This window comes from Engraulis encrasicolus, chromosome 15 (genome assembly GCF_034702125.1).
Source record: "Engraulis encrasicolus isolate BLACKSEA-1 chromosome 15, IST_EnEncr_1.0, whole genome shotgun sequence".
NCBI classification, from domain to species: Eukaryota; Metazoa; Chordata; class Actinopteri; order Clupeiformes; family Engraulidae; genus Engraulis; species Engraulis encrasicolus.
The window spans coordinates 49,013,401-49,025,370 of record NC_085871.1 but is presented as its reverse complement, the minus strand read 5'-3'; the positions used below and the strand labels follow the sequence as shown (position 1 = coordinate 49,025,370).

The window sequence follows — 11,970 nt, the reverse complement described above, 5'->3', positions numbered from 1 at the left end:
ATGATGATGATGATGATGATGATGATTGTTATTATTATTACTGTTTTGAATGTGTATATCAGGCTGTTAAGAAGAAATATCTTCATGTGTACTGTGCACTGGCAAATTGCACTGGACAAAATGCACTGGACACAAAAAGGTTAAGAATCCCTTGTCTATTGTGTGCTGTGTAATCACAATGCCAAGTCTGCTGCTTCCTTTTTCAGAAAGTTCACTGTCGTTGCATGATTTAGTCAGCAGATGGCGATGTTGCATTATGTATGTCAGAGCTGTAGATCTAAGACAGGGGTGTCAAACACACAGTAAGGCCTGGAGGACCAATGCAGCCCAATTTAATACGACCCTAAGGGAAAAAGTGAAGAATGACACAAAATAAGTAAATATCCATCTCATTACAAAGGTGCTGCAAGTGTCTGAGACTTCAGATTTTAATTCTTGAGTAGGCCTAAGTCTACCTTTTATAGTCTTAGGCCTATGCCTTTTATTTTTGCTCGCCATTTATAGTCAATGGTCCATAATACCTGCTGCCATCTACCTCAAGGTGATTCCAATATGTAGCAAAAATGGGTAATAACCTTAGGCAAAATGGTTAACTAACGGTTAACTTATATCAACTAATGGTAAGGTATTATTATGTCGCTCCGAAAAAGGGGGGTGGGAGGGTTATAAGCTCTGCTGGATAATCGTGATTAATAATCGTGATCGTGATTTTGATCTAAATAATCATGATCATATTTTTTTCCATAATCGTGCAGCCCTTAATGTTATTGTCAACAGAAAATGTTAAGTAAGACTGTTTTACAATTGATTTAATAATGATATATCAATGCTTATAATAGTGTTATAGATGCACAACAAACCATTAGCTAACCATTAGTTAACCATTTTTGCAGAAGGTTATTGTGAAGTGTTACCCAAAAAGGTTTTGCAATTATTTTACTGTTCCGGCCCACTTGAGATCAAATTGACAGTATGTGGCCCCTGAGCTTAAATGAGTTTGACACCACTGATCTAAGATCTTGATCTCTGATGGATGATTTTAATCAGACAAGCTGTACGTAGGCCTACATTTCTCAGGAAAATAATGAATGTTTTATCTCAGCCCTTTATTTTTAATCTTCATTCTGCTTTGCACACTGTATCAATTTCCTGTTCATGTTTTTGCACCTGTTGGTTCTTCTTGTGTTTAGATATCGTCTTTGCTTTTCTTAATTTAAAAACATTTAAACACATAACGTTGTTAAACACCTCTGCCTCCGTATTAAATGCACAAAACTTGGACTTGAGATATGACATATCTCTCACGGGTATGTTTAACAGCATAGCATCAATCAGTACCTAATGAATAACAACTTGGCCTTTGCCATTTTGGTACAGTGCATAACAGAAGTCTTGTCTTAACAGGTTAATCAGACAGTAACTGTATATTTCTCTGGAGAATAATGAATCCATACTGTATCGATTTCATCTTTATGTGTTTGCACTTATTTTATATGTTGTATTTTTACATTGTCCTTTCTTTTTCTTTTTTTTTCTTTTTTTTTAAACTTTAAAACATTTTAGGCAGCAGAGCTGCAGACATAAACTTGAAATATGGCAATATCTCTCATTTTAAGTGAACCATCAATCAGAGTCTCAATCCTTTTCAATATCCAGTGTTGCCTACGCATGCAGATCATACCTGCTGTTGAAAATGTGAAGGATATGATCTTGATGATTCTCCATCAACACAGATTTTTATTTGGATCACTCTTTACATTATTAAATGATTTATTTCAGCACTTAGTAAAAAACCATCTTTACAGGTTTACAGTATGGCATTGTTTCTCTAGTACTGTGATTATTACCTCGTTAGTCGTCGAATGGTTTGTCTGTCTGTCAGTAGGATAACTCAAAAAGTCATGAATGGATTTTGATGAAACTTTGGGAAGTTGTTGGAATTGACAAGGAACAAGTGATTACATTTTAGGGGTGATCACCATTAAGGGATAGGGCAAATTTCGACATTACTAACAGTAAAAAAACAAGGCAGAGAGAAAAAATAGGGTGTAACATAGTAAAATGATCATTCAAAACAGCTTCCTTAACGGAGGTGCACTCTGAGTGCGTTTCTATATATTTTTTTTTTTTTTGTCTGAGTTCTCTGTCATCTGAAAGGACTAAGGCTGAACTGTAGAGACTAATGGGCCAGTAGTTAGCAGGAGCCAGCCAGCAGCTCGATAGTGAGGTAGCTGCTTTCAAGTGCAACAAGGCACATGCCCAGAGAGCATCAACTCAGACAGAAATGCTGCAGTTCTGGGATCCCCACTCGCCCCAACTGCTTGTCCTAAATATTTTGGAGTACCTTGCTTTGATCCCTTTCGTGTCTCGTTCTGTAGCATTGCTCACTTGTCTTGCCATTGTTCCCACCTCTGCCGTATGTCCTTAGTTCTCATTGGCTACATTTACATGACGTTTTTCATTCCGAATGAATAATTCAGAGTTTAATATCTCCGTTGAGATTACCGGTACTTTGATCTTTCATTTAATTCTGAATTGTGAAGTGTTTACATGACGTTCTCAACGCGGAATTAAGCTTTATTCAAAATTAAAGTCAGTTAATTCTGAATTAGGCCTTAAGTCTGTATGTCTTCTTCTTAGTTCCCTGTGTCTTAATTGTTTTCAGTGTATCATGTGTATCAGCCATCAGTGTATCAGCTATCATGTTTCTCTTGCTGAGTCATTGTCATAGCGTGTTGTGGTTTCCAGTGTCGTTTCGTTGTTTTCTGATCCCTCATGATCTCTTGTTTTTGGATTCCTTTTCTGTTTGTACATTTGTCTTCAGTTTAAATTAAAACAAAATTTAAAACAAATAAAAAAAAACTCTTTGAAACCTGGATCTCGTGTCAGTGCTGCAATTGGGCTCCCATCCTTATTCCTGACAAAGACATAGTTGACTCCTGCATTATTAACCAAACAGTCTGCATAGATTCCTTGTCTGCTCGCTCTGCGTTGCATGGCACAGCTCCGACCCTGCTTATAAACAGTTTTTGGCGCAAAGTCTATGCAAATGAGCTCATGCACAGGTCGTGTGCCAGGGTGAAGAGCCAATCACAGCAGGCTATCACACCATGCACAGCGCTCCTGTGAGTGTCACCAACCTGAGAAGTGATGGACAGACAGCATGGCGCCCAAATTCTGAACATTTATTGTGTGCAAAACATAACACCTTTTCCAAACAGGTTGCGCCGGTAGCTTCTACGGGGAAAAAATCATGTCACACATTTCATATGAAACGAAACAGCAACTGTTTCTGTTGTCTGGGAGACCTGAGTGCTTTGCGGTGCCACACAAGCCAACAGCCACACATGCACATAAAATGATAAGAACATCTCAAACAATTCTGCAAGACCATTTACTGTGATTGCATCCGTGGATTTTCACCAGGAGAGGTCCCTGTTACTGAAAAGCTTTAACTCAAGTTTTGAAACAATGTGCCTAAATGATTTAGAACTCAGAACATGTTTTTATTTGCCCATCATGCAAACTATTGCAACACTCACCTATCTTGCCCTCAAGTTAATCAGACACCTCATATCACAATCACAGCCTACAAAGGGAGCTCTGTATCACCAGTAGTTCTTATTGACAGCAAAATCAATGGACATGTATCTTTCAAACAGCCCTACTCACTGGTAAGAAAAATACATTTTCCAGAAATATCTGCAAAATACAAAACGAACTATGGCAAAGTAGGGCCTATTGGTGGTATATTCCTGAAATACTATGGTGATCTCTCTCTCTCTCTCTCTCTCTCTCTCTCTCTCTCTCTCTCTCTCTCTCTCTCTCTCTCTCTCTCTCTCTCTCTCTCTCTCTCTGCCTGTCTGTCTCTCTCAGTTGGTGATCCTTGCATACAAGCACTTTATCACTGTTACAGCTGGTGAAAGGAGCTCTGTTGTCACCACTGATTTTTAACTACGAGATCAATGGAAATGTCTCAAGTATGTACACTAAAGTCTTTTTCAAGGACAAATAAAAAAATGTATGAACTGTTCGAAATGATATATTGCCCAACAATATATTCCTGGAATGCCACGATGAACACACTCTCTCTCTCTCTCTCTCTCTCTCTCTCTCTCTCTATATATATATATATATATATATATATATAGGCTTAGTATATAGGCCTATCTATCTATCTCTCTATCTCTCTCTTTTTGTGTGTTCTCTATATTCAGACACTACCTGTGCCAAAGGAAGAGGAGTTGCAGTGATGAGAGAGATCCAGCCTCCCGTCCTGCCCCCTTGGGTCGTCTACCAGGCCGTCCTGCCCCCTTGGGTTGTCTACCAGGCCGTCGTGCCCCCTTGGAGAGAGATCCAGACTCCCAACCTGCCCCCTTGGAGTGTCTACCAGGCCGTCCCCTCATTTACGGATTAAGAAGACAGTATCAGGCTTTACAGGGATAAAATGCAATGACTAAGAACTGTTTTTGATTTCTCTATTCATGAATTGCAGTGGAGTGACTTGAGTGCAGTATTTAACTTAACCTTTGAACGATCATCCTGTTATGCTATAGGCCCTAGGCCTAACGCCAGATTGTGATTATTTATTCAGAGACGCACGGTAACACTTTACGAACAGGGCTGCAATGGACTGTGTTTTATTTCCTTTTCATATATTGTATTTTAATAATGAATTTGTGGGTGGGATATTTGACCTAAACAATCTCAGGAAACTTGGCAGCGATCATGATCGTTGGCAGCGATCATGTTACAATTTTGGTATTTTTTAGACAGGTAGGCTAAAGAAAATGCCATTTCCATCATGGAAATAGTAGGCCTAATGGAAATGATGGTGGTGTTGTGGAAATGTCCTTTCTTCACTTTCCCTCCAACATCTCAAGCTAGCTAAGCAGTCTAGCCTTATCTTTTACTTGGGCTTTAGAGGATCACAAATTACAACTTTCAAGTTTGATTTATCCAGAGTTTTTTTAATTCCCCTCTTGAAATATAGGTTAAACGGTTGTGGAAATGACATACATAAGATGTCTGCGGTGTTACCTTGATTTTTGCAGATTCTCTGGCATCAATCCATGGGGATCCCTCTGAAGATTATTTTGCTGTGGTAGGCCTAACTGATTAAATAATTCTTTCTGTACTACACCCAAACATACACACACTGACACACAACTCACACACACACACACACACACACACACACACACACACACACACACACACACACACACACACACACACACACACACACACACACACACACTGCTGCTGGTGTACTTGATAGACCTATTTTAATATTTATTTTTCTTCTATACAAATCTATGGATGCAGACGCCCACCTCCACCCCGGCAACCGCCGCTCCCACTGACGTGTATAGTTATAATAGAAGTCTGTGGCCGCTCCTGATGTCCCGGTCCGCTCTAACCTCCTTCCATAGCTCTCTGCGCAAGCCGCCGTCACCAGTCGGTCCCCGTCCTGTGGTGGGGGGTAGGCTTCGCCCCTGCCTTATACATCGGCAGGATATGCGCCCCCTCTACAGAAAAAAATTCCAAGGCAGGCCGGGGGCCTACGCCAAAGAGAATTACTGTCTTCCACGTCATCAATAAATAACCTTTATTGCATTTTGTCTATCGAGTCTTTTGTGGTAGAAACGACAATGAACCCAAGGCCAAGGGACAGGTGTCCAACATGTGACAAATAAGATATTTTCACAATATTTATTTTTAGGCTACAATAGGCCAACACAGATCTGATACGTCTATGCACAGCCAGGTTCCAGGTGCTGGTGAAGCGCAGCCATCAGTACAACACAGTAAACAAGTGAACCTGACGAAGCTCAAGGCAAAACGCGTGCGTTGTCAACTAAATAAAAAGCAGCAAAATTAAGTCCACCAGTGTGCGGTGGTCCTAGGCCTACTGTAGGCTACAATACATGTTTACTTAATGGATAAATTAATGTTTTATGTTTAAATTAATGTTTTATGAATTTACAATACGCTATAGGCCTACTATATCAAAACAAGATCAAAGGCCGAAAGTCAGGCTTAGAGAGGCAAAATGGCTAATCACATATTCAAATGATTGAAGTTTTGTAGAAAGCATGGGCTAATAATTGAACTAGGTTCTTTTTCCCCCCAAATTCCCTTTAAGTAGGCTACTAAATAGGCCTATGGGTGATATAGGCCATTTAGTTAATCTCCAAAATAGCCTATTCGTCAGGGACATAAACTGTAGCAATTGGAGAATCACCCGGCTTATAAACTACAGTAACTCGTAGGCCTACTTTGTATTTCCTGAGTCGTGTAACTTCCTAGTTGTCCATGAGTCATGTGTGGTTTAAATCGCAGCTCTAATAGAATGCCTTGAGAAGACGGCCTATTTTTTTCTTTCTGGTGGAAGGCGGTTTCATTCGTTTGTTCATTAAATGTCTAGATAACACGCAGGACTGATGCGCAAGCTGATAAGTGTAGGCTACTACTTTCGCCTAATTAAGATATTAAATAACACCTCTTCTAGGATATTTTCATACTAAATATTACCATAGGCCTGCAATAGCGAAAACTAGAAACACGCACATAGGTAAAGGCTACCTGCCGAAGGCTTTCATGCATGCGCTTCGGCGGACACCTGCGGCACGGACATGGGCAGGGCATATCGGGAACCAACTAGGCCTAGGCTACAGCAGAAGAAATGCAGCAGACCTACTGGGGTCCGCTATGTTGACACCCAGGCAAATAAAAAATAATAGGCCAACTATGAAATGAACATTAGCTCCTGTTTGACTTGTCCTGACATCATAGGCGTAGGCCTATAGGCTGATAATTATTATGAATAATAATAAGAAGAAGGAGGCTAATATTATTAATAATAATAATAATAATAATAATAATAATAATAATAATAATAATAATAATAATAATAATAATAATAATAATACATCGGTTTTATAAGCGCTGTTCTAGCCAACTGAAAGACGCACAGACCAAGCAGCCTATAGGCCTACACAAAATAAACCTAGCAAGCAAGCCTAGGCTATACAAAAACAGGCTAGCCTACAAGTATGCCACATCAACAACACAACAATAGTAGACTGCAGTGGAAGATTTAATGTTAAAATTGAGCTGTGGAAAAGTTAGCAACCCACCAGTGTTGTCCTCTCGATTTTCAACAACTGTGTTTTCAAACCTAGTAGGCTACAGAACTCGTCTCCTGTACTGTCAGGCAAACGTCATCTGAGAACCATTCTAGCCAATCAGAGGCGAATGAAGCTGTAGGTAGCAGCGCCTCCCTGCTTTTGAGTGAGTCGTCGCTTTGACCTTGCGTTGGTTTCTCACTCAGCGTCAATATCGAGTAGGGTTCCACGAAGGACCATCTCCAAAGTTTTCTTCGATGCCGAATTTTTATATTATACAAGGCGAGGCCGAAGCGATGGATATTGCCGGAGCCAGACGTTGTTGCGCCGTAGATGATGCCAGGAAACAAAGGACGATCGGGAAAGAAAACGGATGAGCAGAAGAAAAAGGCTCGCTTATTTAGAACGACATTGTCAAGTCAAGGTTAGTCGGCTTTATTGTCAATTAGGCTACTTTATATGCACTGGTCATACACAAAAAATGAAATTACTTTTCTCACTTTTCCATGCAGACATTCAGAAATATTAATGACCAATAAAGTAGGCCTAAGAAATGTGTAACGAGCATTTACACGTATGACAGTATGGAAGTATGACATTCTAATTTAGTGGTGGTAATATTGGCAATAGCCTACATATCCCAACCCAGTTGAAATCAGAGCAAGACAGCTAAAAGTGTGTTCTTTGTATTTATATTTGGGTTGGTATACTTTTTCAGGACAGACTGTGTGTGTGTGTGTGTGTGTGTGTGTGTGTGTGTGTGTGTGTGTGTGTGTGTGTGTGTGTGTGTGTGTGTTTGAGTTATGACTGATGTTTATACCACCTGATCTAGTGGCAGGTCCATTGTAGGTCAATAGTATTTTATGGGCCCAAGTAACCTAATAATAGGCCTACCTAATGAAAACAGGATTTAGTGCTTAGAATTAGAAGGTGCTACCTCCGTTTAGGGTAGTTCTGAGATAGGCCTATTGAGCGTCAACGTTTTTACATCACACATGTTTTGTGAGATGGAACCTTTTTAATGTATTAATAACAATGTGAAATAATACTTTTTTACAAAGATAACACCACACAGGAATTAATAGGCCTAAACATGTAATTGGTCAGATTATGTCAAAAACTCAATTTCGACCAAAAATGGAGATAGAACCGTATAATTCTCAGCTCACAATTTATAAAACTTGATTAGGAGGACTGGGTGTTGCCCTACACCTTTTGGCCTAGGGGAAAGCCGGGAGGAATGAAACGCTTTACCTCTAAGCAGATGCAAAGTATTTTATCATATAATCAACATCCCACATATGTTTTCTAGTAATTTACGTAACACAGCCCTTTAGGCTCGGGGCAATTGATACACGCATGTGGGGCGAATAAAACAGTGTTCTGTTAAGAGAAATCTTTCACTGCACTCTATGAAACACACCTAATAACATTACTATACTTGTCAAAATGTGAAAAACATATAGGCCTACGTAATTATATTTACTGATTTAGACATATGGCCTTTGTAGGCTATTTAGATAGATAGATAGATAGATAGATAGATAGATAGATAGATAGATAGATAGATAGATAGATAGATAGATAGATAGACTAATAAAACTTTATTAATCCACACTGATTCTATAGGCTACATAGGCCTGACAGAGATGAATGCAAAGTAGGCTTAGCATGGAAGCAATTAAATTGCCTCGCAGAGATGTTCGAGATGTTTCTCTGTCAGACAGACACTGTGTGGCACTGTGAAACACGCAGGTTTCCAAGAAATCGGTAGCAGTTGCTGTTTCGTTTCATATGCAATCTGTGGTGTGATCTTTCCAGTATATTCTAAGCAACTGGCGCAACCTGTTCGCGGCAGGTTTTATAATTTGGAACTCTTCAGACATAAAAAAAAAAAACCTCTGACATTTTTTCTGAAGGCAGAGGTTGTTAGAACACACAGTAAAAAAAATGGAATGTTATTTCAACACATACCTCTTTTCCACTGCCGGTTTTCTGGTTGGCCTACAGTCCAACAAAGCGTGACTCGGCCGCCACTTTTTGCTTTTCGAATAGGCACAACACAGCTCAATCGTAAAGCAAAAAGTGGGCACTAGAAAGTATAAAGGATTCGGTTGCTCGCGCAGTTCACTGGACCGGGAGAGCAAACTATGAGGAACTGAAATGTGTGAAAGGAACTGAAATGTGCTGAAAAGGAACGAGGGAATGAGATAGGCCCTACACGCGTTCTCCGTCTTCAAACTCCCCTGTAGAACCGGTCCATTTCCAGTGTCGCGAATGAGCCCTATAGCCTGCTATAAACAAGTAGAACTCATACTCCTACATCTCTGCGAGACCATTCAATTGCATGATCCATGGCATGGATCCACCAGGAAAGACCTACTGAAAAGCCTACTATATAGGCTACCAAGTTTTGAAACAATGTTCAGAGCTTTAACACTTTTTTATTTGCCCATCAGTAATGCAAAGTATTGCAACTGTCTTCTGTCTTCCCCTCTAGGTAATCAGACACCTCATGTCATCATTAAAGCCAACGAGGGGAGCTCTGTATCACAGACATTCATTATGGGCAGCAAAATCAATGGACATCTTTCAAGTAGATCAACTCACAGTGGTAAGGACAAATGTTCATTTTCCAATACTGTATCAACAAATTAAACAAAAATGAACTGTTACAAATTACTGATTATAGGCTACTTGTAGTTTCTGAAATACCATGGTTTCTCTCTCTCTCTCTCTCTCTCTCTCTCTCTCTCTCTCTCTCTCTCTCTCTCTCTCTCTCTCTCTCTCTCTCTCTCTCTCTCTCTCTCTCTCTCTCTCTCTCCAGCCACTGTTGATAGAAGGAGAGCGCACACGTGCATTCAACAGAGCAACTGCAATGATAGAGCCACAGATTCCATGGCAGTGACAGATCCATGTACACAGTAAGGACATTTTATATAGGCTACTGTAATTTGGACAGTGTTAATGCCTTGCTTCCTTGTTCTGCACGACCATACAGTGTCTCTCAAAAGTCGTCCAAGGTGTTCAGCGGTCTGTACACTGACTTCTTTTCATTGTGTAGAAGTTTAATTTCTTGTTGCTGCCCCTTAAAAAATGTATACTTAAAACCTAATTACACGTGGGGAGTGTACTTATCTGATACACTGTATTAAGATTAGTGCTTAATGTTGAATGTAGATAATTTATTTTTATCTTATCTTACGTGTTTGTTTCAGATCTACATGTCAAGATTCATCATGCCGAAAAAACGTTAGGGGCCAGATAGTGTCGGCAAAGGTATCTCTGGAGCGTGTGAAGAGAAGACATTCCTCATCCAGAAGAGAGGTCAGGGGCCAGATAGTGTCAGCAAAGGTGTGTCTGGAGCGTGTGTGTATCAACTGCAGGTCTCCACTGTACCATTGCAATACATCACAGCTGTCTGCCCTCCCAAAGTGTCGTAAGTGTGGCCATGCCGTGGTGTACAGGGAGATGCCTCAAACTGTGACCGCTGACATCACTCTGAAGACCACAACAGCGTCCGAGCCAGTGCTGCCTCTCTCTCTGTCTCACAGCCTCATGCAGCGGCTAGTTCCTCTTGACCACACAGGGTGCCTCCATAAAGAACTGGTGGAACAGCAGCTGTTGGAGATGAATGTGCGTGTAATGGTGGAGGGTCAGGAAGTCATCGACATCTGTGGTAGAACATGAGGATTAAATAAACATAGGCTATAATAGATCTATACTAATAATTACAATATCCCCAATATTATTATAATTAATATTAATTATTATTATTATTATTATTATTATTATTATTATTATTATTATTATTATTATTATTATTTTTATTATTAGTAGTATTATTATAATTATTATTAATGTGTGTATCTGTTAAGAAGAATTGTCTTCATATGTAGGCCTACTGTGTGCAGTGTAATGACAATGGGTCTTTCTCAAAGCCTAGGCCAGTGTCCTTCCAAGTGTATCAGCCTAATTAGTCACGCCCAGTGATTGGATACCCTTTATTAGTCACACCCAGTGATTGGATATTCTGTACAGTTCACCAAAAAGTATCCAATCACTGGGCGTGACTAATTAGGCTGATAGACTTGGAAGGACACTGGCCGAGGCTTTGAGAAAGACCCATTGACAGTCCTGCTTCCTCTTTTCAGAAAGTTCCCTGTTGTTGCATGATTTAGTCAGCAGATGGCGATGTTGCACTGTGTATGTCAGAGCTGTAGATCTAAGACAGGGGTGTCAAACACACAGCAAGGCCTGGAGGCCTGATGCAGCCCACCACATGGTTTAATACGGGCCCCAAGGCGAAAAGCAAAAGAAGTAAATATCTATCTCATTACAAAGGTGCTGCAGGTGTCTGAGACTTCAGATTTTAATTCTTGAGTAGACCTAAGGCTGCCTTTTATAGTCTTTGTGCCTTTTATTTTTGCTCGCCATTTATAGTCAATGCTCCTGATATAACTGTTGACATCTACCTCAAGATGATTGAATACCAATAAGATTCCAAAATGTAGCAAACATGTACTGCAATTATTTTACTGTTCCGGCCCACTTGAGATCAAATTGACAGTATGTGGCCCCTGAGCCAAAATGAGTTTGACACCACTGGTCTAAGATTTTACATAGTGATGGGGAACTTGAAGCGAGGCTTCGAAGCCTGCTTCGAGCAAAAGTGGGCGTAACATATGAAGCCTTGCTTCGAGGCTTGTGTCGGCAACGTAAAAACCACGTGACAATGCCAGATGAGGCTTCACATTTTGCGAGGCGTGTGGAGGTTTCATTGCGCGCCGCTACCCAAACGAGCTGTCTGCGCCTCGGAGCACTTCTCAAGTTTTCAAGA

General features: G+C 40.3%; 1 long non-coding RNA gene across 1 annotated transcript; it reads left to right on the top strand.

The window, feature by feature from the left end:
- Nucleotides 1-9,635: 9,635 nt before the first annotated feature.
- Nucleotides 9,636-10,814, top strand: LOC134464716 (uncharacterized). The gene is made up of 3 exons (XR_010038040.1): nt 9,636-9,744; nt 9,958-10,054; nt 10,349-10,814. It is a non-coding gene; the product is annotated as an uncharacterized LOC134464716 (long non-coding RNA).
- The last annotated feature ends 1,156 nt before the right edge of the window (nt 10,815-11,970 follow it).